We start from the raw sequence: 26,101 nt of genomic DNA, 5'->3' as shown, positions 1-26,101 counted from the left end.
ATTTGACGTGGAACGTCGTTAAAAAGAAACAGATCGTCACTGCGCTGAGGCAGCGTCTATGTACTACTCCTGACGTCATCACACCTGCGGAGTCGGCAGACGCCACCTACCGACGTGCAAGGGTATTCCTCAAAGAAAAATCTCCAGATCCAGAGTAGGAGGCTGGACTGGCTTGTAGTGAGTACCAAGGGGTACTTGCACCTTGCACCAGGCCCAGGTATCCCTTATTAGTGTATAGGGTGTCTAGCAGCTTAGGCTGATAGATAATGGTAGCTTAGCAGAGCAGCTTAGGCTGAACTAGGAGACGTGTGAAGCTACTACAGTACCACTTAGTGTCATATGCACAATATCATAAGAAAACACAATACACAGTTATACTAAAAATAAAGGTACTTTATTTTTATGACAATATGCCAAAGTATCTTAGAGTGTACCCTCAGTGAGAGGATAGGAAATATACACAAGATATATATACACAATAGCAAAAATATGCAGTATAGTCTTAGAAAACAGTGCAAACAATGTATAGTTACAATAGGATGCAATGGGGAAACATAGCGATAGGGGCAACACAAACCATATACTCCAAAAGTGGAATGCGAACCACGAATGGACCCCAAACCTATGTGACCTTGTAGAGGGTCGCTGGGACTATTAGAAAATAGTGAGAGTTAGAAAAATAACCCTCCCCAAGACCCTGAAAAGTGAGTGCAAAGTGCACTAAAGTTCCTCTAAGGACAAAGAAGTCGTGTTAGAGGAATAATGCAGGAAAGACACAAACCAGCAATGCAACAACTGTGGATTTCCAATCTAGGGTACCTGTGGAACAAGGGGACCAAGTCCAAAAGTCACAAGCAAGTCGGAGATGGGCAGATGCCCAGGAAATGCCAGCTGCGGGTGCAAAGAAGCTTCTACTGGACAGAAGAAGCTGAGGTTTCTGCAGGAACGAAAAGGGCTAGAGACTTCCCCTTTGGTGGACGGATCCTTCTCGCCGTGGAGAGTTGTGCAAAAGTATTTTCCCGCCGAAAGAACGCCAACAAGCCTTGCTAGCTGCAAATCGTGCGCTTAACGTTTTTGGATGCTGCTGATGCCCAGGAGGGACCAGGAGGTCGCAAATTGGACCAGCAGAGAGAGGGGACGTCGAGCAACACAAGGAGCCCTCTCTGAAGCAGGTAGCACCCGGAGAAGTGCCAGAAACAGGCACTACGAGGATGCGTGAAACGGTGCTCGCCGAAGTTGCACAAAGGAGTCCCACGTCGCCGGAGACCAACTTAGAAAGTCGTGCAATGCAGGTAAGAGTGCCGTGGACCCAGGCTTGGCTGTGCACAAAGGATTTCCGCCGGAAGTGCACAGGGGCCGGAGTAGCTGCAAAGTCGCAGTTCCCAGCAATGCAGCCCAGCGAGGTGAGGCAAGGACTTACCTCCACCAAACTTGGACTGAAGAGTCACTGGACTGTGGGGGTCACTTGGACAGAGTCGCTGGATTCGAGGGACCTCGCTCGTCGTGCTGAGAGGAGACCCAAGGGACCGGTAATGCAGCTTTTTGGTGCCTGCGGTTGCAGGGGAAAGATTCCGTCGACCCACAGGAGATTTCTTCGGAGCTTCTGGTGCAGAGAGGAGGCAGACTACCCCCACAGCATGCACAAGCAGGAAAACAGTCGAGAAGGCGGCAGGATCAGCGTTACAGAGTTGCAGTAGTCGTCTTTGCTACTATGTTGCAGGTTTGCAGGCTTCCAGCGCGGTCAGCAGTCGATTCCTTATCAGAAGGTGAAGAGAGAGATGCAGAGGAACTTGGATGAGCTCTTGCATTCGTTATCTGAAGTTTCCCCAGAGACAGAGACCCTAAATAGCCAGAAAAGAGGGTTTGGCTACCTAGGAGAGAGGATAGGCTAGCAACACCTGAAGGAGCCTATCACAAGGAGTCTCTGACGTCACCTGGTGGCACTGGCCACTCAGAGCAGTCCAGTGTGCCAGCAGCACCTCTGTTTCCAAGATGGCAGAGGTCTGGAGCACACTGGAGGAGCTCTGGACACCTCCCAGGGGAGGTGCAGGTCAGGGGAGTGGTCACTCCCCTTTCCTTTGTCCAGTTTCGCGCCAGAGCAGGGCTAAGGGGTCCCCTGAACCGGTGTAGACTGGCTTATGCAGAATTGGGCACATCTGTGCCCAACAAAGCATTTCCAGAGGCTGGGGGAGGCTACTCCTCCCCTGCCTTCACACCATTTTCCAAAGGGAGAGGGTGTAACACCCTCTCTCAGAGGAAGTTCTTTGTTCTGCCATCCTGGGCCAGGCCTGGCTGGACCCCAGGAGGGCAGATGCCTGTCTGAGGGGTTGGCAGCAGCAGCAGCTGCAGTGAAACCCCAGGAAGGGCAGTTTGGCAGTACCAGGGTCTGTGCTACAGACCACTGGGATCATGGGATTGTGCCAACTATGCCAGGATGGCATAGAGGGGGCAATTCCATGATCATAGACATGTTACATGGCCATATTCGGAGTTACCATTGTGAAGCTACATATAGGTAGTGACTTATATGTAGTGCACGCGTGTAATGGTGTCCCCGCACTCACAAAGTTCAGGGAATTGACTCTGAACAATGTGGGGGCACCTTGGCTAGTGCCAGGGTGCCCTCACACTAAGTAACTTTGCACCTAACCTTTACCAGGTAAAGGTTAGACATATAGGTGACTTATAAGTTACTTAAGTGCAGTGTAAAATGGCTGTGAAATAACGTGGACGTTATTTCACTCAGGCTGCAGTGGCAGGCCTGTGTAAGAATTGTCAGAGCTCCCTATGGGTGGCAAAAGAAATGCTGCAGCCCATAGGGATCTCCTGGAACCCCAATACCCTGGGTACCTCAGTACCATATACTAGGGAATTATAAGGGTGTTCCAGTAAGCCAATGTAAATTGGTAAAAATGGTCACTAGCCTGTTAGTGACAATTTGGAAAGAAATGAGAGAGCATAACCACTGAGGTTCTGATTAGCAGAGCCTCAGTGAGACAGTTAGTCACTACACAGGTAACACATTCAGGCACACTTATGAGCACTGGGGCCCTGGGTTACCAGGGTCCCAGTGACACATACAACTAAAACAACATATATACAGTGAAAAATGGGGGTAACATCCAGGCAAGATGGTACTTTCCTACATCCAGTCTGACGCCTGGGGGAAATTCTAAGGTAAGGAATGATTACGGTTCAACTCCCATATATTCAGAGAGAACAAGTATTTCACCCTGCGCAGCCTGCAAGTCTGGGGCTTTTCCAATGTTTATTTCCTCTGTTTATCCCCTTGGGAGGGTCACAGTCATAGTAGAGGTTGTCTTCTTTCATGCTGAGAGGATATTTCTGAGGTACTACTTTAATGGTTTCCTGTTTGGTTTGTTGTAAGATTCTAAAATGGCAGTCCTTTACTAACGTCTTTTTGAAATTGGATCTTGGCCTATTTACATGGTGGAAGGTTACTCGTCTCTGCGGTTGTTAGCTCTCCATTTGTATGGTAGTTATAGAGTGAAGGGGAAGCCTGGCACATCATCATTGCCTCCACCATAGTGGCCTCAGCATGTTCCCAAGGAAGCAGTGCTTAATCAGGGCTAAAAAAGGGTAGGGCTTTTCTAAAATTGGCATGGCCAAAGAGGCTTGACTAGACCTACTTTTCAAGAAGCGTGCAAATGTAATTAATGGTGTGGTTTAAAACAAGTAAACTAAAAATCTGTGCTTCACGAAGCGTGTCACCTAACCAGTATTTGTGTACCTGTCAATGGGTTTTCTGGTCTTGGATCCAGACATATGATATGTGAAAAACAAGCCTAACCTTTTTTAGGGTCGACCCTCTGAGTGTATGTGCTAGCACAGGCGTCTCGCATGCAAGACACTGTTGTGTTCAGTAAAGGGCTCGGAGCCCACCTGTCGCTCAACATTTGTTGGTTTGCGTGCCACTCTTCTTTACCAGCCTTGTAATTCATCAGGGCAAGCCTGGCATCATTTCCAGTCCTCTGTGCGGAGCAGGGATCAAGCACTGATTAATTCATCTTAATTAGTGCCCGTCCACTGCTCCCGGCATAATTGAGGTACTATTTGTTCTTTCTAACTTCTAATTCCCCGCAACAGAATGCTTGAGACAAGCAAAAATGTGCCCAGCAGGACAAACAAAAGCCCAGTTTAATTTCTTAAAGCTTACCTTCTTTTATTTGCCAAGTCGTGTTTTCTCAGTTTCCACTTATGTTTTCTTTTGTGTTTGCTTGTTTTCAATTGTTTCCTCTAGAGTACACAAGTAAGACCGTCATCCGTTATCTACCTTCATGATGTCAGAGTATACAAGTTTTATAGTATTTTGAGCATTGAAGTGTTTGTTTATGCTCAGACGTTTTTGCCTTAGAAGTTGTTGCTCTGAGCTGCCAACACGCAATTTCTTTGAAAAAAGAGGGACAATGGCGATTCTCCTGTCTCTGCACAATTTGTTGCCAGTTTGAAGAGTTTCATCACCACAGTGTAGTCAGCCAGGGATCTGATTGCTAGCCGCATGTGTCATGGATATTTAACTTCTGTAGTCAGGAAATATCGTATCATATGCAAAAAATGTCGAGCACAAAGAAAATCACCTTATTTGTGCACTGCTCTTTTTGGTTAGGTTTTTTTTCATGGTACTGCACACATCTCTTTTGATTTGTTTCTGCAGCTGTGAAGGCGGAAAGAGAATGAGCTGCCGAGTTTCAGTGTCGGCTAGGCATCCTGAATTATGGACAAATCTCTTAGGCCCAAATTTATACTTCAATGGCGCCAAATTTGCGTAATTTTTTATGCAAATTTGGCGCAAACCTAACTCCATATTTATATCTTGACGTTAGACATGTCTAGTGTCAAAATATAGGAGTTTGCACCATTTTTTGGATGCGTGCACCTATCTTGCGGCAATGAGATACAAGGTAGGCGTTCCCATCTAAAAAATGGTGCTATCCCCATAGCCCCATATTTATCCCCTGTACTATATTGACACTGGGGTGGGAGGAGGGACTAAATAATGGTGCAAAGCTTGCTTTGCACCATTATGTGACGCCTGGGTCAGACCAGGCGTTAGGTGACCTATAGACCCATTTCCATGGTTAAACACCATGGAATGGGTCCACAGGTGCCCTCCCCAAGCCCCAGGAACACCCCCACCCACACCAGAGGGACACCAGAGGTGAGTAGGGTAAGTATAGGTAAGTATTTTGTTTATTTTTTAAGTGTCATCGGGGGCCCTAACTTGAGGACCCCCTGCATGGCACAGGGTGGAATGGCCATGCCCAGGGGACACTTGTCCCTTGTGCTGGCCATTGGGGCAGTAGACATGACTCCTGTCTTTCCTAAGACAAGAGTCATGTTTCTAGTGGTTGTGCGCCTGGAAATGGCGCTTGTCTGGTTAGAGGCATTTTTTTGCCTCTAACCAGGCTGGTGTCATTTTTTGACGCACAACCTCCTCTTTCCCTACCACCACCCCAACCGGCTAGCGTCTTTTTTAAGATGCTAGCCCAAGTTTAACGCCTGCTTGCACCATTTCTTTGATATGGCGCCCGGCTGGGGCTGTGGAATGATGCAAGCCGGCCCTATACTTTTTGCTGCAAAAATGTGTTTGCACAGTTTTGCAGCAAAAAGTATAAATCTGGGCCCTAATCTCCCCAGTGCAGGAAAATTAACGTAATTGGTGCATGTGTAAAGCTCTCCAAATCCACGCTCTATAAAATTGCCCAAAATGGCATTTTTTGAATGATTAGTATTTGCAAAAGAGGAACACGTACCCACATTTCCATGTTCTAGCAACATTCTTGGCATTTTTTTTATTTTTTACAAAAAAACTTCCTTTTTTCAAAATATTCAAGCATTCTTAGTTAAACATGTCCCATATTTTATGAATAATCTGAGATCGGTCGCGACAGGGGCCTGGTCTCCCCAGAGGGTTCGATCCGTAATGCTGAATAAGAGGAACAGAGTGCGGAGGAGAGTTACTTGTGGGAGGGGGGTCACCTGGAGTGATCTCTGGGGCAGGAGGCTTTGAAATTGAGCAAAAGCCAAACTAGTGATCTGGGTTATCCCTAAGTGTGAAGTACACGTAGAATATTCAAAATATTTGAATGTAAATTGCACAAACAAAATTTCTAAATTGTAAAATATAATTAGTGTTTCTTCAACATATGGCACTATTTTCCCCTTTATATACAATTAGACCTCAGATTGAATTGGGAACCAGTTATCTTTCAATGCCTAGTGATTAATAGCTATCATTCTCCCACTGATTTGCTGGATAGAAATCTCGGCAGAGCGCTGCGGTCCCTCTGAGCCCAGTTTGCTTTTTGGTCTTTGGGCTAGTGAAGATGGTGGGCTACCCTGATGATAGTATTATTTTGCAAACCTCCCCCTGCTCGTCCTTCATGCCTTCTTCAGACATGCCACACATCTGATTTGGTTGCTGGGGCGCCGTTGAGTATCTCTTTTCACTTTAAATCTGCCAGTGACTGTGGGTGGATAAGGGCTTCTAGACTTAGAACGCTATTATTCAGCTGCACAGGTCCAATGGGTGGCTTGCGGGCTTTCTGCCCACCCCGCTGCATGAGATGGGGTTTATCCGTAAAGACCTTTAAGGAGGGCTTGCAGCACTGCTCATTGTTTCCTACTGACCATTCTACGGATCACCATCCGGAGTTATCATGGCACACCTTGCTCTTGCCTTGTTAGAACCTGTAAACTCACTGACACAAAGAAACCCTGTGCTCCTGCACTACCTTAGCTAAGCCTTGCCACTCGCACAGGATGGCGTGCTCTGAGCAACTCCATCTGTGGCATGCTGCAGGTGTCTTAAAATTGGGGGATTTGTTTCTGGACGGCGAGCTACTAAATTTCCAAACCCTTATTGCAGACTACCATCTTCACCCCGGTCAACTTCTCACTTACAACCACCTTAAACAATCATTAAATGTCCTATTTCATGCCTGCCACCTAGCACTAACCCTACATGAGGTGTGCCAGAAGCTCTACACCATTGGGATTGGTGGCAAACTGATAGAGTTGGTGTACAGATCTTTCCTGCAACATGGAGACCATTCCTGGTCTTCTCGTCATACTACCAGGTGATTGATGTGGCCAAACCTCTGCAAGAGACAGACTGGGCTAAAATAGTGGACTTTTCCCACAAAGTATCTCACAGCTGTCACATTCATAGAGCTTCCTTGGGAATGCATTCCGCCCTTTGCTTGCCATTGGCTTTGTGGTTTGTAACTCACATTTCATTGTTTTCAATTTGCTGGCTTTGTTTGTTTTAGACTATGTAGCTTGAGTTCGTCCCTTCCCTTGCCCAAACCTTATTTACAGTATTCTTCCAAGTGCTCCCTTTCTGTAAACAGGCCTGTAAATCTTGTTCTTATCTCATCACATTTGCTGTGCATTCAAAAAACAAGGTCAAATGTCAGGCTTTGTCTTTGGTAGGAAATTAGGCGGTCATTCTGACCGCGGCGGGCGGCGGTCGCCGCCCGCCATGCGGTTACCGCCGAATGACCGCTCCGCGGTCAGGAGACCGCGGCGGCCATTCTGGCTTTCCCGCTGGGCCGGCGGGCGACCGCCAAAAGCCCACCCGCCGGCCCAGCGGGAAAGCCCCTGCAACAAGGATGCCAGCTCCGAATGGAGCCGGCGGAGTTGCAGGGGTGCGACGGGTGCAGTGGCACCCGTCGCGATTTTCACTGTCTGCTAAGCAGACTCCATGCCACTGCACTCTACACCACTGCACTCTACGCCAATGCACTTCAAACAACTGCACTGTACCCCACTACACTCTACTGTGCACCACTTGTAACGCCGCGCTCTGACGCGGCGTCTCTTTCTGTCCTCGCGGGTGGAACGCGCTACCGATATTCGGAGCGCCGTTCTCCGCGTTTTTTGACTATGGTTTCTGGGAAGCATATATTTCGCTCCCGGTCGCGCTACACTTACTTGTAGCCTTTTTTCTTCTTTTATTGTTGGTGGTGGGTTTTTTGTTGGGCCTTTTGCCTGTCTCTATCCATGTTGTGTCCATCTTGTCTTCTTCGTGTTTTTGTCCCAGCATGCTCTGTTTTTCTTTTATACTACTTCCTTTTTCCTATACTGGTCTATGGGCTTTTCCCAATCCAAGATGGTGTTACTTCCCTTTCCTGTGATGTCACTTCCCTTTTCTCAGTATATAAGTCAGTCAGTCTTGTTCCTCCTTGCGTTGCAAACACTTCCTTCTGGTTGTGCTGTTCGTTCCTGTTCTTTGTTCCTGCTTTTTTGCCTTGGGAGATTTTTGCCTGTTCTTTGTTCCTGCTTTTGCCTTGGATATTTTTGCCTGTTCCTTTTTTCCTGCCTTGTACCCTGGATATTGCCTATTTTTGTTTCCTGTTGTCAAGTCCTGTTTTTTCTTGTTTTCCTTCAGGAGTTCCTGTTAGAGATTTTTTCCCCAGTGTTGGGGTTTTTTCCCTCTGGGACTCCTTCTGGAGGATACGGTCTGCTTTGGCGTAGCCTGTCAAGCGGCACCATGGCTACTAGAAGGGGTCGCCCTTATCTGGGAACATCCAGGACCTGTAGAAGACTTGGTGTATTCGCCAATCCGAAATCCAGAGGAGAGAAGTCCAGCGCAGTACGTGACACCACTGTGTTCTACGCCATTGCTCCTATGACACTCAACTCCACTCTACACCACTATGCCACTAACTTTTAGCCTTGCTGAATAGCAGCCACTCTGGTGTATAACATGGCTAAAACACATTGGCAAAGCCAATAACTCTTGCGTAGATGAGATCTGTTGGCTTTGCCAATGTTTGTTAGTACTATGAGGTACCAAGGTCCCTGAAAGAACTGTGAATGTGTAAGCCCTGATTTTAAACATGCAATACACACATCATACTATAGGATGCTACAAAATATGCAGATACACTTTGGTTAAATAAAACAAGTATTTCTAAAATACAGATTTGAATAATATACAGTTTATACCTAGTACTAACATTTGTATACTAGTCCATTAAAACCACACACTCCATAGCTCACCTTGGAATACCATTACAGTACCTTTCTAAAAGAAAATATCTTCAAATGTAATCAGAAAGCTTCAAGTGACTCCTTTGATTAAAGTCAGTGCAGGTTCCAAAGACCCTTTTGCAGATTTACCAGTTGCGCATATTTCTATTTCTTTAGGGAAGGAGACACTCTGTAAAGCAGGCCAGTTTCTTATCTGTCTGCCCCTCCTTTCGTTAGAACAGAGGAGACTCCCCAGCTTTCAGTCAAGCTGGGAAAACTAATCTGTCCTAATTACATTTTGGGGGTCATTCCAACCCTTGCGGTCGGTGATAAAGCGGCGGCCAACCCGCCAACAGGCAGGCGGTCTAAAAAACGGAATTCTGACCCTGGCGGGATCCGCCAACACAGGCCGCCACTTTAACACTCCGACCGCCACGGTGGGACAGACAAACAGCGCGGTGGTCACTGCCAACAGGCAGGCGGCAGACAATGTACCGCCCACAGTATCACAACTCACCAATCCGCCACCTTTTCCGGGGCGGGAGCCCCGCCAATAAAAACACGGCGGAAACAGACAACGAACGGGAAAACGCTCACCTCTATACACTCCACGAGGACGGAGGACAGCATGGAACCCGAATTAAACATCCTACCAGCTCTTGTCTACCTGCTCATCTACCACGAGTACGAACTCCGGCGCAGAAGACAACGGTGAGTACTGCACCTACGACACAGGGGAGGGGGGAGGACGAAAGGTTACGGGCACACACATACGCCCCCCCCCCAACTATCAACATACCAATGCAGAGCAACAACTGAGTGACACCCCCCAAACCCCCCTGAAAAATGCAAAGACACAATAAAATTTCAATTTAAATTTATGTATAAATTAGGTTCATTGAAGTCATGGAAAATTATCGTCATGAAATATCAAAGCAAAAATCATGATCAGTGCGAAAGCTATGTACATAGTCAATAAGTCCTGCTCAGTGTGTCAAATATCCACAGTCCGTGGGCCAATGTCTACCAAACACATGGGCAAAGCCCACACAGGAGACCTGAGTCCCTTGGAGAGAACACTGCTGGGGCATCAGATGACAAAACTACAGGCACCTCAGGGGGAAGGGAAGGGGGGGCACCTCAGCCACAGGAGTCCACGACGCTAGAACCACGAAGGGGCCACCATGCCCACTGTGCCATCCTGGGGAGTGCAAAGCCACAGTCCATCAGGTGGATTACAGACTCCACTGGTCATGGAGGAGGCAGGGTGCCCAGAGTGCAGCGTGAACACTAGCTCGACACAGAGCCGGCACTGTCAATGGGCCAGCGGAGCGGTGCTTGAGACGGCGGGGCCCAGCGGAGCGGTGCTTGAGACGGCGGGGCCCAGCGGAGCGGTGCTTGGGACAGCGGGGCCCAGCAGAGCGGTGCTTGACAGGAAGGGCCCAGCGGAGCGGTGCTTGACAGGAAGGGCCCAGCGGAGCGGTGCTTGACAGTAAGGGCCCAGCGGAGCGGTGCTTGAGACGGCGGGGCCCAGCGGAGCGGTGCTTGACAGGAAGGGCCCAGCGGAGCGGTGCTTGACAGGAAGGGCCCAGTGGAGCGGTGCTTGAGAGGAAGGGCCCAGCGGAGCGGTGCTTGACAGAAAGGGCCCAGCGGAGCGGTGCTTGAGACGGCGGGGCCCAGCGGAGCGGTGCTTGACAGGAAGGGCCCAGCGGAGCGGTGCTTGACAGGAAGGGCCCAGTGGAGCGGTGCTTGACAGGAAGGGCCCAGCGGAGCGGTGCTTGAGACGGCGGGGCCCAGCGGAGCGGTGCTTGACAGGAAGGGCCCAGCGGAGCGGTGCTTGAGAGGAAGGGCCCAGCGGAGCGGTGCTTGAGACGGCGGGGCCCAGCGGAGCGGTGCTTGACAGGAAAGGCCCAGCGGAGCGGTGCTTGACAGGAAGGGCCCAGCGGAGCGGTGCTTGACAGGAAGGGCCCAGCGGAGTGGTGCTTGACAGGAAGGGCCCAGCGGAGCGGTGCTTAAGACGGCGGGGCCCAGCGGAGCGGTGCTTGAGACGGCGGGGCCCTGTTCAGCGGTGCCTGTCTTCACGGCGGGGCCCTGTTCATCGGTGCCTGTCTTCACGGCGGGGCCCTGTTCAGCGGTGCCTGTCTTCACGGCGGGGCCCTGTTCAGCCGTGCCTGTCTTCACGGCGGGGCCCTGTTCAGCGGTGCCTTTCTTCTCGGCGGGGCCCTGTTCAGCGGTGCCTGTCTTCACGGCGGGGCCCTGTTCAGCGGTGCCTGTCTTCACGGCGGGGCCCTGTTCAGCGGTGCCTTTCTTCTCGGCGGGGCCCTGTTCAGCGGTGCCTGTCTTCACGGCGGGGCCCTGTTCAGCGGTGCCTTTCTTCTCGGCGGGGCCCTGTTCAGCGGTGCCTGTCTTCACGGCGGGGCCCTGTTCAGCGGTGCCTGTCTTCACGGCGGGGCCCTGTTCAGCGGTGCCTGTCTTCACGGCGGGGCCCTGTTCAGCGGTGCCTGTCTTCACAGCGGGGCCCTGTTCAGCGGTGCCTTTCTTCTCGGCGGGGCCCTGTTTAGCGGTGCCTTTCTTCTCGGCGGGGCCCTGTTCAGCGGTGCCTGTCTTCACGGCGGGGCCCTGTTCAGCAGTGCCTTTCTTGTCTATCAAGGGAGCCATACCTGGCCAGGACTCCCTGCTTAGTCGCCCTCCGACCGTGCAGTTGCTGGACCCTCCTGTGACGGAGTCCTGGGCCCGTGGGTGTCCTCCGTCACACCCGGGATGGGGCTTGTGGGGCCCTCCTGGTCCGCGCCCCTGCTGGCTGACTTCTCCGCCCTGCTGCCCTTGCCCTCCTTCGATGAGGCTCTCTGGCCCTTGCCTGCCCTTGATGTTGTGGCAGGTGACGGGCCACGACTTTGCTCCTTGGGGGCAGCCGTGTCAGCCTTCTCACGGCGGGCCTTGGTTTTACGGGTTCTCTTTCCAGGGGGGTGGGCTGGCTGTTCCCTTGCTGCTGGCCGATGTATCTGTGCTGGGAAAGGGTGGACTCCAGAACCCGTGCACAATGGTCAGACTTGATGCAGGGCTGGTGGTGGCTGAGGTGCTCTTCGGACTCTTACCAGATGGAGGGGGGGGGTCAGGTGGTGCAAAGAGGTCAAGTTTGGAGAGGAATTTTTTTTTAGGAGCAATGGGAAGGGTAGGTGCAGTGGGTATGGGAGTGGAGGGAGAGGATGTGGTTGTAGGAGAGTCAGGTGTGCTGTCTATGGGTGCAGGTGCTTGTGACGTAGGCTGTCGTGTGGTGGTTGGCTGTTGTGTGGGTGGCTGCCTGCGTTTGTGTGTTTTGGAAGAGGGGGTGACAGACACAGTGGGAGAGGACACAGGGGACGTGTAAATGGCAGTGGGGGTGGTGACTGCACGTGTGCGGACTGTACTGGAGGGTGTGGAGGTGATGGAAGTACTGGCTGATGGTGGTGTGCATGCAGGTGTGAGTGGAGACGTCACAGGGAGGGGGGAGGGAGACGAGGAGGAGGGGGACACAGAGGTGGTAGTGACTGTTGGCATGTCTGCATGTGGATGTTACTTGGGTGAATGCTTGTGGGATCTGTGGTGCTTATGTCTGGATGAGCTGCCCTTGGGTGTTGAGGTGTGTGCAGGCTGGTCTGATGGTGTGGATGGGATAGGCTGAGGAACAGGAGACTGGGAGACGGTGGAGGCAGTTAGAAGAGGGAGGCTGGAAACAGGGACAATGGCTGCCGTCAGTGCTGAGGCCAGAGCATTGAACGATCGTTGATGGGCAGCCTGACCCGAATGAATGCCCTCCAGGTATGCATTGCTCCGATGCACCTCCCTCTCTACCCCCTGGATGGCATTCAAAAGGGTAGACTGCCCAACAATGATGGTCTGTAGGAGGTCAATGACCTCCTCACTTAAGGCAGCAGGGGTAACTGGGGCAGGGCCTGAGGTGCCTGGGGCGAAGGAGATGCCCGCCTTCTTGGGCGAGCGGGCACGGAGCGAAGGCTGAGGGGCTGCTGGGAGGGCGGAGCTGGTGCGCTGGGTGGCGGCTGTACCTGTTGAGGCGGGGGGCACGGATGTTGCCGCCACCGCTAGGGAGCTCCCTTCCGAGGACGTGTCAGTGTCGCTGGTGTCACCACGGGTCCCCGTTGTGGAGCTCCCCTCGCCCTCCGTATCACTGGTGACCTCGGTGTCTGTAGCATGGCCCACCGGGGCCTTGTGAGTTGCAGCTCCCTCGTGCTCCGATGTCAATTCCCCTCCGCCTGATGATGCTAATGCACACATACACAAGAAGATAAAGAAAAAGGGTGGGGAGAGAAATAAAGACAGGTTGAGTGCATGCATTGTAAACACCGTTGTCGGAGAGGACAGACACAGGAGCCTCCAGCACTACGCCGCGCAATCGGGGTACACTACTCAGTACTTGTGACTAGGCCTACAGGTCTATGCACAACAAATGCACACAAGGGTGATGCTGGACCATGGATTGCTGTACTTGGCACCCTACAGAGGTGGGGGGCGGGGGCACAGGGCCATGCCTAAAGGAGGGGACTACACTACAGAAAGCGCCCTGGCCTAATGTCACCCACAGCCCTCCTCCCCCACCCAGGCACCTCCACTGCGCGTAAAGATAGCAGAATGTGCTGGTACTCATCCCCTTGAGTCTGCTGTGATGTCCTCACGCGCCCATCCAAATCGGGGTAGGCCACTGCCAAGATCCGGGACATCAGGGGGGTCAAGGTACGACTGGCACCCCTCCTACGTTGGGAGGCCATCCCCAGCAGTGACTCGGCGGTCTTCCTGGTCCCGCAGCGGATGTCCTCCCACCTCTTTCGGCAGTGGGTGCCCCGTCTGTTGTGGACCCCCAGGTCCCGGACTTCCTTGGCGATGGCACGCCAAATGTCGACTTTCTGATGGGCGCTGACCTATTTGACATGTACAGGGTGGGAAAGGAAATTTCAACATTTTTCTGCATGTTAGATGTGATTGCCCCCCCCTCCCCAACCCTGCCATGTGGCACATGCTCTCATCTGTCGTGCCTTGCACTCCTCATTCGCTCCCCACCCCACCATCTTACATCCACCATACACAACCCAGGCATAGCCCATTCAACGTGCACCCAGTGTACTTACCTGTTGGTCTGGAGGACCGTAGAGTAGCGCATACTGGGGCAGGACCCCATCCACAAGTTTCTCCAACTCTTCTGAAGTGAAGGCAGGGGCCCTTTCCCCAGTCGCAGCAGCCATTGTCTCTTCCAGACCGAGGTCACAGCAGCACTTGCAGTATAGGTCCTCTCCTGTGGATGATCAGGTCTCGAGTGATTAATCAGATAGAAAATGGCCGTCACGCCCGCGGCGGTGCGTACCGCAGCGGTGCGTACCGCGGCGGTGCGTACCGCGACCGCCGGCGCACATCGTCATTGGCTCCTAAGACCCATAGGGTTCAATGTTAACCAATGCTGCTTTGCGCCGCGGTCTTCGACCGCCTACCGCCACGGTGTGCCACGCCAGCGCAGTGACCTCACATCCCACTGTCACACTTCACAGGTCAGGCAGCCGCCATTTCAAGGCCCCACATGGCATGATTTCTACTGCGTCACACAGGCATAGGCCTTGCATTGCCACTCATACAAGCCGCTCCATGCATAGCGATTCGTGTACTGTGCAAGCTGTGTGAACGAACCTGTGGGTTGCTTGACTCTGTGCTCCATGTTGTCCTTCCTAGGCACCGTCCGCTGGGACTTGCGAGGAGAAGGATGAATCCTCCCGTGTACCGACCGCTGGTGGACCTGTCGACAATGGAAGAACGACATATTATACTTCGATACCGACTTGACCGAGCCACTATACATGAACTGTGTTCCCAGCTGGAGCCAGACCTGATGTCCCCCATCCGCCAACCCACAGGGATTCCCCCTCTGGTGCAGGTTCTGTCAGTACTCAATTTTTTGGCAAGTGGGTCTTTTCAGACAACAGTGGCCATGTCATCAGGGATGTCTCAGCCTATGTTTTCTAAGGTTTTGTCCAGAGTGTTGTCTGCCCTGATGAAATACATGCGGAGGTACATTGTTTTCCCTGAGGAGGGTGATTTGGCCACTGTCAAGGGTGATTTCTATGCACTTGGACATATCCCCAACATCATTGGTGCCATTGATGGGACCCATGTGGCTTTAGTACCCCCAAAAGACAATGAGCAGGTGTACAGAAATAGAAAAAATTACCATTCGATGAATGTCCAGGTGGTCTGTTTGGCTGACCAGTACATCTCCCATCTAAATGCCAAGTTCCCTGGGTCAGTGCATGACCCGTATGTCATGCGAAATAGCAGCATCCCTTATGTGATGGAACAGCTACAGAGACACCGTGTGTGGCTAATAGGTGACTCTGGTTACCCCAACCTGCCTTGGCTATTGACCCCAGTGAGGAATCCCCGGACCAGGGCAGAGGAACGGTACAATGAGGCACATGGGCGAACTAGGAGGATTATAGAACGGACCTTCGGGGTCCTGAAGGCCAGGTTTAGGTGCCTGCATATGACAGGGGGATCCCTCATGTACTCACCAAAGAAGGTGTGTCATATCATCGTGGCCTGCTGTATGCTTCACAATCTTGCATTGCAACGCCAGGTGCCTTTCCTGCAGGAGGATGGTCCAGATGGTGGTGTTGTAGTAGCTGTGGAGCCTGTGGAGAGTGAAGAGGGGGAAGACGACGGCGACGACACGGACAACAGGGACACAGTTATACAACAGTATTTTCAGTAGCACACAGGTAAGAATCACCCACGCCATTTTACATTTACTTCTGGCCTCCTGCATCTCTACTTTCTGTGTTTCCCCCCCAGTTCCTTTTAACTGATTTTTGACTTTCCCTTCCCTTTTCAGAGCTGTATGACCCACAGCGTGACTTCTGCTTTGTTTGCCCATGGACTAATGCTTATTGACATTGGTATGTTGTCATCACAATGTAACTGAACATTATTGCACCGTTATGTGTAATATATTTGTAAAGAATACAAGCAGACTCCTGAAATTTGAAGTGCAATTGGTGATTTATTTTAAGTGCTGCATATAGGTCCATGATAGTAAAACGGTGATGGGTGGGGGTGGAGTAATGTCCATGGCAGAGTCCAGTTCTCAGTCGCACAGGTGCATTATCCATATGCCTGTGGAAGGATGGAGCAGGGGCAGTTCAAGGTTGGACAGGGTGACAATGTGGGACAGTGGGATGACATCAGGGGGTATCTTATGCTGGCGGGGGTCTTGGCATCCTACTCTGTCTTCTTGTGTGATCTCAGGTTCCGCTTGCGGGGTGGTTGATCTTCAGCAGGAGGTGGGGTTCTGGTGGCCTGTCGTGGTGTGGGGGCCTCCTGTCCACTAGCGCCGGCGGAGGTGGTAGGCTGTTCGTCGTCCGGGCTAGTGACAGGGGCCCTTTGGGGTGCCACATGGTCCCACAATGTGGTGACTATCTGGTTGAGGGCCAGGACGATGGTCCCCATTGCGGTACTGATGTTCCTGAGTTCGTCTCTGAACCCCATGTACCGTTCCTCCTGCTGTGCCTGGATCTCCTGGAACCTGGCCAGTACCGTCGCCATCGTCTCCTGGGAGTGGTGGTGTGCTCCCATGATGGTGGTGAGGGCCTCTTGGAGAGTGGGTTCCCTGGGCCGGTCAACCCCCTCTCGCACAGCAGCCCTCCCAGTTCCCCTGTTTCCCCGGGCCTCTGTCCCCTGGACGGTGTGCCCACTACCACTGCCCCCAGGTCCCTGTTGTTGTTGGGGTGGTAGGTCAGCCTGGGTGCCCTGTAGTGGCGGACACACCGCTGATTGACGCGTCCTGGAGACAGAGGCATGGGCCCGCTGGGTGGGAGCTGTGCTGGTATTCCCAGAGGGGGTTGGGTCTGCTGTGGCCTGTGTCTGTGTGTGGGGAACTGACTGTCCAGAGGTCCCCGATGGTCCGGGCTGGTCATCAGGTTCTAGGTCGACAGAGCTGCTGTCATCACTGGGGGCCTGTTCTGGGGGCGGGATGGACAAATCTGGACCCTCCTGGCCAGTGTGTTGGCGTTCGGGCCCTGCAGGGGTAAAAGAGTATGGTTATTGCTTCTGTGTGTGCCATGGCGTGCGATTTGTGGGTGCCCTTGTCCCCCAGTGCTGGCATTCCCTTGTGGGAGGAGTTGTGAGGGTGGTTTGTGGGGGGGGATGGGTATGTGCAGTGGTCATGCTTAGGTGATGGGTGTCCATGGTTTGTGTTGGCATTCAGGGATTGGTGTTGTGTTGGGTGGGTTGTGCTGGTGAGACATTGGCAGGGAGGATGTGTGCTGGGGGTTTGGGGGTGAGGGTGGGTGTGTGGGTTGGCATGCTGGTGGTTGGGGGGGTGAAGTAGTTGGGATTAGACTTACCAGAGTCCATTCCTCCGCCTACTCCAGCGAGGCCCTCAGGATGCAGGATGTTCAAGACCTCTTGCTCCCATGCTGTGAATTCGGGTGGAGTGGGTGGGGGTCCGCCGCCAGTCTTCTGCACAGCGATGTTGTGTCTTGACACCATCGACCGCACCTTCCCCCGTAGGTCGTTCCAGCGCTTTCGGATGTCTTCCCGGTTTCTGGGATGCTGTCCCACAGCGTTGACCCTGTTGACGATCCTTTGCCATAGCTCCGCCTTCTTGGCTATTGTGGTGTGCTGCACCTGTGTGCCGAATAGCTGGGGCTCTACCCTAATTATTTCCTCCACCATGACCCTGAGTTCTTGGTCCGAGAACCTGGGGTGTCTTTGGGGTGCCATGGGGTGGTGTGGGGTGGTGTTTGTGGTGATGAGTGTGGTGTGTGTGGTGGTGTGTGGTGTTCTGTGCGTGGATGTAGTGTGGGTGATGATGTTGTGTTCCTCTGTGTGTTGGGGTTTTCGATAGCTGTGCTCTCTCTCTCTCGCCTTCTCTCCGAATTTCTAGTAGTGGGGGTTTGTGGGTGATGTGGGTGTGTGTTTTATAGTTGATTGGATGTGTGGGAGTGGTGTTTGTATGTGTATCAGGTGTGTGTATTTCAAATTGTCCAATGTGGCTGTGTTTTGGAGCTGGGTGTGTATTTTGACCGCGGCGGTGTGTACCGCCAATGGAGTACCGCGGTTAAATGACCGCCGGGTGGATTCGTGGGTCGTAGTGGCATGGGCGTGTTTGTGTTGGCGTGACGGTGGAGGTTTGGTCATCTCCAGTTTATCGCTGACCGCTGATGAGGCGGCCTTCCGTGGATGTCGGGTTTTTGGCGGTTTGGCAGTTGTGGGTCAGAATGACCGTGGCGGTTTACCGCGGCCGCGGCGGTAGAATGGCGGTCTTCTGACCGGCGGTAAGAGCCTTTTAACGCCGAGGTCAGAATGACCGCCTTTGTCCTTTAGGTAAAAGGCTAAAATTACAGACAAATGCTGTCCCCTTAAGCCTTTCATCATGGACAACGGAGAGCAGGGTGAAATTATAGGCAGTCCCTGAAACTTATGGACGGGTGGTCACCCTATCCGTGCCTCCTTTGGATCCTTCGTTTCACCATGTCTGTGCACCGGAGGAAGATGGAAAACCGTTAGAAAGGGCTGAGAGCAGAAGTACAATAAAGGATCAGTGAGTATCTGCAAAGAGGCGTGAGATGAATCGTGGTCTATGCAGCCTATTGGGCACCCTGCCATTTAATTGCACCAGCCGTGGCCTTCTGAACAGAGCATCATAGCTGCCAAATTTTCAGATTAGTTATTTCTGACATTTCCATGGTTTGAGGGTGCTTATGTGTGACATTCTGTGCCTTATGTGTGACACTGAGTGAAATCTAATTGCAACAGAGTTTACCTGGTGGGTCATGTATAAGGAGGAGTAGAGGATGAATCCTAAGTTGCGGGCATGCTCAGTCGGTGCAGGAGGGAGCGCTGAGGGATGTGGGCCACCAGGAGACGTCCCCAGCTGAGATGGCATTTCTGAAGATGATGAGAAGAGTCTTGACGGAGTTGAGATTGAGGCATCGTTCCCTCATGCAGGTGGCGACGGCTTCTATTCCTGAGTGGAAGTTCCTTTTGGCCGTGTCAGGGTCTTCGGTGAGGGAAATGATGAGTTGTGTGTCATCGGCATATGACAGGATGTTCATACCGTGGCTTCTGATGATGGCAGCAAAAGGGCCATACATAGTTGAACAGTGTGGGACTCAGTGATGATCCTTGGGGGATTCCGCAGTTGAATCATGTGGGTCTGGAAGTGTAGGGCGGGAGTCTGACCCTCTTCAAACTCCCGGACAGGAAGGAGTGGATCCATTACAGGGCTTTTCTGCAGATTCCTATGTTGTGGAATCTGGTGCGCAGAGTGTTGTGGGAGACCGTGTCAATGCTGCTGAGAGGTCAAGGAGTATGAGTGCTGCGGTGTGGCTGTGGTCTAGGAGTAATCTGATGTCGTCAGTGGCTGCCAGGAGGGTTGTCTCCGTGCACTGGTTGCTGTGGAAACCGAACTGGGGCCTGTCCAAGGAGTTGTTGGTCTCGATGAAATTCCGTAGTTGTGCATTGATTGCTTTCTCCAGTATTTTGACGGGGTAGGGCAGCAGCGAGATGGGTTGGGAATTCTTTAGTTCTGATGGGTCGGCCGAAGGTTTCTTCAGAAGAGGGTGTATTTCGCCATGTGTCAAGTCCTTGGGGAAGGTGCCTGTGTTGATGGAGCAGTTGATTGTGTTCCGGAGCTCAGGGGTGATGGATACGCTGACTCTGAGGTATATATGGTGCGGGCAGGGATCCGGGGGGCTACGGAGTGGGTGCTATTCATGATGTTGACTGTTTCCTCTGTGGTAAGCATGGACCAGCTCTGGATGGTCTGGGTGGGTTCTAGTAGGGTGGGTCGGTCACAGGTTCCAGTACCAGGATTTTCCGGGAGGAAGCTTTTGTTGATGTCATGGATCTTGTGGTGGAAAAAGGAGGTGAGTTTGTCGCAGAGGTCCTGTGACGGGGAATGCTGGTTGCTTCGGAGGGGGGATCTGTGAACTCGCTGATGACTGAGAAGAGTTCCTTAGAGTTGTGTGCGGAGGAATTGATGCGCTCCCAGAGTGCGTCCTTCCTAGCGTTCTTGATTTTTCGGCGGTGGGCGGTGGTTGCGGCTCTGAATGAGGCAAGGTCTTCACTGGTTTGGCTGTTCCTCCATTTTTTTCTCTAAACGTCTGCGGGTACGCTTTGATTCTTGGAGTTCGGTGGTGAACCAGCTGGCTTTCTTGGGTAAACAGACAGAGAGGGGCTAGAGTGTCGGTGCATTCGGTTATCCATTTGTTGAGATTGCGCGCTGTTGTGTTGGCGTCGTCGAAGGGAAGAGGGAGGTATTTAGAGAGTGATGAGGTGAGTTCCTCATTTGTGATTTCGCTCCATTTCCTTGGGGGGTCCTGGAGATATGGGTGCGGCTGCTGGGTGCGGTGATTGTGAAGTGTAGGCAGCGGTGGTCGGTCCAGTCTGGGGTGGAGATGGTCTTGATGGTGATCCGGTTGCTTGAAGTGAAGATGGGGTCCAATGTGTATCCTGCGATGTGTGTGGGTGCGGAGACCAGCTGTCTGAGGCTGAGTGTGGTGAGGTTGTCGAGTAGAGCATTGGTGTTTGGGTCGGTGCGGTCCCTGAGGTGGAAATTCAGGTCACAGAGGAGGAGGTAGTCGACTGATGCCAGCACCTGGGAGATAATGTCTACGATGTCGTCTATGATCGCTGGGCGGGGGCACACCAGGGTGCTGAGGATGGAGGAATTGTGGTTGGACTAGACCAGGAAGTGACGGCGTTCCATGGTGGTGCAATGTTCTTCTGGGACGGCCTTGATACGTAGCGAGGACTTGTGTATGATGGCAAGTCCTCCACCCCGGCTGGGAGGGCTGGTCCCTCCTTAGGATGCTGTAACCATCAGGAATGTCAATGGCAATGTCTGGACCTGACGCGGGATTGGTCCAGGTCTCGGTAAGGAAGGCAAAGTCCGGTAGGGTGGTGTCGATCAAATCCCAGACTTCGGTGGCGTGTTTGTGGAGGGAGCGGATGTTTAGGAGCAGGCAGCTGATGAGGTTGTGGAGGTTGTTGGTATTTGTACGTGCGGAGAGTACCTTCAGCTTGTTGAGGCTGGTACTGAAGTTGCAGTTCCTGCAGGTGAAAGGTCAGTGGGTGTCCTTGGGGAGATGGTGGAGCAGTTGCTGAGACGGCCAGTGTTGAGGCGGAGGAGGGTCTCAGGGTCGTAACGGAGGAAGTCCAGAGGTTGGTTTGATGGAATCCAGGGTTCCTGGTGCCTGGACGCGGTCCAGGTGTGGATGGGTGCAGACCAGCTTGCCTTTGGTGCACTATCGGCGCATCCACTGCGGCTGGCACTAAGAAGTGGAGGGGGTAGGGAGTTCTGCTGCAAGGCAGGAGGGTGGGAAAGGTGCTTCACTGGGGGTACGGGGTAGAGGAAAAAGGGGAGAAAGGGAAAAGGAATAAAGGAAAAACAAGAAAAAAATATAGAAATAGGCAGAAAAAACAAGAGTGAAAGAGCAACAGAGAGAAAGAGATACTTACCTGAGATGGCCACTAGACCACCAGGGATGAGGCACAGGGATGAGCCTGCGGGTGGAGGATGGCCCCAAACAGAGAGTTAGGAGACTCTCAGTTAGTCCCAGCAAAAGGCAGAGGCAGCAGCAGCCAGAGGAGCTGGGGAGGGCAGCAGATGCTGACCAGGAGGTCAGTCCAGTTCTACTGTAAACTGTTCTACTTTTGATTTTCAATTTATGTTGCATGATAAGTCCAGTTACGAATTTACAACGCTAATATCTTTAACTTGAACAAATGCGAGACCCATTGCATTGCAAATGTTTGTTTGCTTTGCCAGTGCTTTTGATCTGTATCAAATCAATAGGTAACAATGATTTTGTTGTGAGTAATTATAAATGAAAATGTTTAAATTCTGAAAATATGATTGTGAATTAAACATTACAAAGGTCTGTGGTAGGGGTAGTAATCTTTCCAATGTCTCAATCATCCTTATTCTCCCCTTCACACCTCTTTTACTGCAGTCTCACTCTCTGTTAAGCTCTTACGCCCCTTTTCGGCCCACAGCCATATGAAATCTTACATCTGCATACCATGTTATCCTTATTTCTTCAGCACTGTCTTGTCACTTTATCCTTCTATACATACTGCCTTTCATCTCCTTCACTTTATCATCCCCACACACCCACTCACCTATAAGCACTGTATTTTCTTTTCCTTTAGCACTGTCAATATTTCAACAGCTGTGTGCTTCCTTCACATACTGTTCACAGAATTACAAATACAACTGGCACACAAGGGCGACTGGTGTTCATGGGCAAAAGGGGCGTTGCCCTGCCACCCTCGGGAGAGAAGCAAAAACGGGGAACTAAACAGAGAGCAGCTGAAAATAAATCACTGCTCTGAGATTGTGTGCTGAATCTCCTGGGTGAACTCTAGTGAACTTTGCAGATGTCCTACTGTGCAAGTGCCAGCATGGGGAGGTGTCCTTCCACCTGCAGTTACAATTACAGGAGAGGAAGTGCTGAATTAGAAAGCCATGGATCCAGTTGCTTTTGGGGCGTATGAACAGTGGCCTTTGGAGGAGTTACCAAAACTCCATTCACTTCAATGGCTGGGGGTGGGGCAGGCTGTTGAGACAAGGATAGAGTGGGTGGCAACAATTTGGGCAGGCTTTCTGAGGGGGTCAGGGGTCAGGGTGCTGCTCTCCTGACAGTAACACATGCTAAATATGGCATGTGGTTTCACTTTGAAAAAAAACATTATGGAGCTGAGCATGACAGAATGCTCTTTATTTCGACTATAGAGACCCAAGAGAGGGAAATAACCAGCTGCATACAACAATTGCACTAATGGATTAAGAGGTAAGTGTAAAGTTAAGTTTCTGCCTGCATCAAGGGCATTGTCAAACCTCCCTCCCTCACCTCCTTTAGCAGCCGCAGTGGGATGGGGTTCTTGATGGGCCTCTTCTGTCTGGAGCTCGGCAGACAAAGGCTTATAATTAACTTGGGAGGGTGAGTGAGTGAAAGGAAGGATGGGTGGATGGATGAAATGGTGGATGGATCGATGAATGAAAGGGTGAATCGATGGATGGGAGAATAGACAGATGGATGAATGAGAGAGTGAAAGGATGGATGGCTGAAAGGGTAAAATCGAGGGATGTGTGAATGGATGGATGGGACGAAGGGTGGATGAATTGGTGTAAGGATGGATGGCTGATTGAAAGGGTGGATAGATGAATGAGCCAAAGGAAGGATGATGGATGGATGGAGAGAAAGGACAGATAGATGGAGCGAAAGGGTGGATGGAAGAGTGAAAGGATGGATGGATGACTGAATGGATGGATGAATGAAAGGAGGGATGGATAAGTGAAAAGATGGGTGAAAGAGTGGATGGATTGGTTTGATGGACAGGTGTCTTTGGACCAGTAGTGGCTTTCCTTTATGGGCTCCACAGCTACAATACACCCTTCTTGTTTTGTGGTTCATTTTTATTGTATCAAGTGTGAATAATTATTCACTCATGATATAGTAAAATAAAATGCAAACTCGCTTTGGGTTTAGCAACAAACTGAGACAGTTAGTGACATTGTTTGATTGCTGACACAGGTGCATAAAGGTGCCTGTGCCATTCCAGCACTGTGCATATATCTGTGTGACTGTGTGTGTGAGTTAAAGTTAAAGAGAGTCAGTGAATGAATGAGCGTGAGTGAGTGACAATGAGTGACAGTAAGGACCAGTATGTGTATGAATGAATGTGAGCAAGTGAGGGAGAAGGACAGCGAGTGTCGCTGAGAGTTACTGTGTGTGAGACTGAGTCACAGTAAGACTGAGTAATTCAGAATGAGTGAGAATGAGTGGGGCTGAGTGAGACAGAGAGGGCCAGAGTAGAATGAGTGAGACTATGAATTAGTAAGGCCAAGTGAGACTGAGAGTGAGACAGTAAACTTAGTGGAAGAAAGTGCGAGAGAACACTTCAAGACAAAGCTCTTTGGAATTTGAGCCAACGGTTATGCCACACCACTTTTAAACTTCACCAGCCTGCACTGCTGGCACATATGTTCCCATCAGTCTGTGCGCTCCACAAGGAAGCCAAAGATTGAATAAGCATATGGGTCGAACACTTTTATGAACCATTGACAGCCACTTAGAAACTTGCACTGTGTAATCCCATGTCATAAACACCCACAACCTAAATGGACCCAGAATCCTGCAATGGACTCATTATATGCGCTACACACAGGTGATGTGCTGCATAAGACAAACTACAGAAATGTATCTGGAGAAATCAAATACTCACAGGGAATGCAAGATTAAGTCAAACGTAAAATGTACCCTGGGTCTGCAGCTGTAACTGATTACCATACATGCCAACAGACTCAATTCAGGTGGGAGACGCCTGAATTTTTAAGCCAAAAATGCCATTAATTTAGCTGCCCAGAACTGCAAATTGCCTCTTCTTTAGTAGAAGTCAATGGGGAAAGTACTTTCCGCAATTGTTCTTTCAAACTTTCCCAATTTCCTGTTCCGTAATGTTGGCATGTTTGCACCAGACCTGAAGGGAGACTTATGTGGAAGCTGAATTTATTACTAATGATTTTCATGTATTTTGGATTATGAATTTGCATAGAATTTGACTAATATAGAGAATAATGTGTGACCAGCAAAATGTGCCCACTTGACTGGCCACCATTCAAGTACAAAGTGTCTTTATTCGTTGCTTATTAATATTAATTGAAGTGCCTGCATTTAGACTGTGATAGTAGTGTGTTATATTAATGAATTTACATTATGTATTTGCCTTATTAATTGTAGGCCTTAAGTTGGAAAGGTTTGGGCCTAGTCTGCACAGCCTCATATTAAGCTGCATTGTTTAATAAAATTGTGGGAATGTATGTCCAGAGAAATCAATGCATGTATTGTATACACTGTGTTGACCAAACGTTAGCAGACACTTTTAACTTTCTTATGAGAAATGCTTGCTAGAATATCTTGTATTAGTAGTTGTTAGACTGCATAGTTTTATGTGTGAGACAACGATGTTCCCAGGAGCTAACAACGGCTGTCTCTTCTTGCAATTTTCAAGCATCTTTCATAAATCGGGATTCAATAAAAACACCTGAATTCAAAACAATGTGGATTCAAAAAATCTTTTTGTCTGCTTGCTGCCTGTAACTATATAATTAAGCATCAAAGTTTAGAACCCACTTAGTTCATTGTAGGACATGTATTTACATTTGTTTGGGGACAACTGGTCCTATCCCCCATTTGTCTACCCGCTCACCAATCCAACTTTTTGAGCATTCCAGAAGAAGGGCAATTTGGACCTTTTCTATTTGGACTTAATTAACAATGGATGCACTGACTGGAGTACAGATGGATACAAAAATGTTACCTGACGAGCCTGACAATGGGAACAGAAGAAGAGGAGCCAATCATCAACATGTGTTTAGTTATATCTTAGAGATGGGGTTTTATCCTTATTGGGAAAATTGTAAACGTATGATTTTCTGACAAATTACAGTGTGGGAAGTTCTTTAGGTGATTTTAACTTAGCCCGACTGCACAGAGGAGAGGGATGCTCATTCTTTTCTGTCTGAGGAGCTGAACAGTTCCTGATGACTTTGTTCCTATCCTTAACTTTATTTCTTAAAATCCCGATGCTGAATGCTGACCCCTTAGATATTGCTTCTTAAATGGTTAAGGGATTGCTTAGGGGCTCCTATGTCTAAATCATTCCCTTCCACTGCCCATTGCTGATGCTGACCGGATTGATGTCCAACTAAAGAAGATAATTGCAGCTTGCTGACCCATATGAGGAGAGGTATAACAAATGTTATTATTCTTGTTATAAGTTTGTTCCTTGTTTCTAGGTACCAACCGCTATTTTGATAGAGCCATAGTTAGATGTTTTCCAAATTAATGTTGACTAAATTGTTTTGCATGAAGCCCAAACATGCTATTCTAATCAGAAGGTTAGTTAGGGAGACCCAGAGAATGCTAACAAACTATTAATAAAGTCGATGTTGCTTATTTGCCGAACCTAAAAGTATGCTATTTCTATTGTGCAGTTATTCTTGCTACTGATTTGTACTATGACTCTCGAATGTTTAGTGATCAATGCATTAGCTAAATTG

Source organism: Pleurodeles waltl, chromosome 7, assembly GCF_031143425.1.
Source record: "Pleurodeles waltl isolate 20211129_DDA chromosome 7, aPleWal1.hap1.20221129, whole genome shotgun sequence".
In the NCBI taxonomy this organism is placed as follows: domain Eukaryota; kingdom Metazoa; phylum Chordata; class Amphibia; order Caudata; family Salamandridae; genus Pleurodeles; species Pleurodeles waltl.
The sequence above is the reverse complement of the archived record's forward strand: the minus strand, read 5'-3'. Positions refer to the sequence as shown.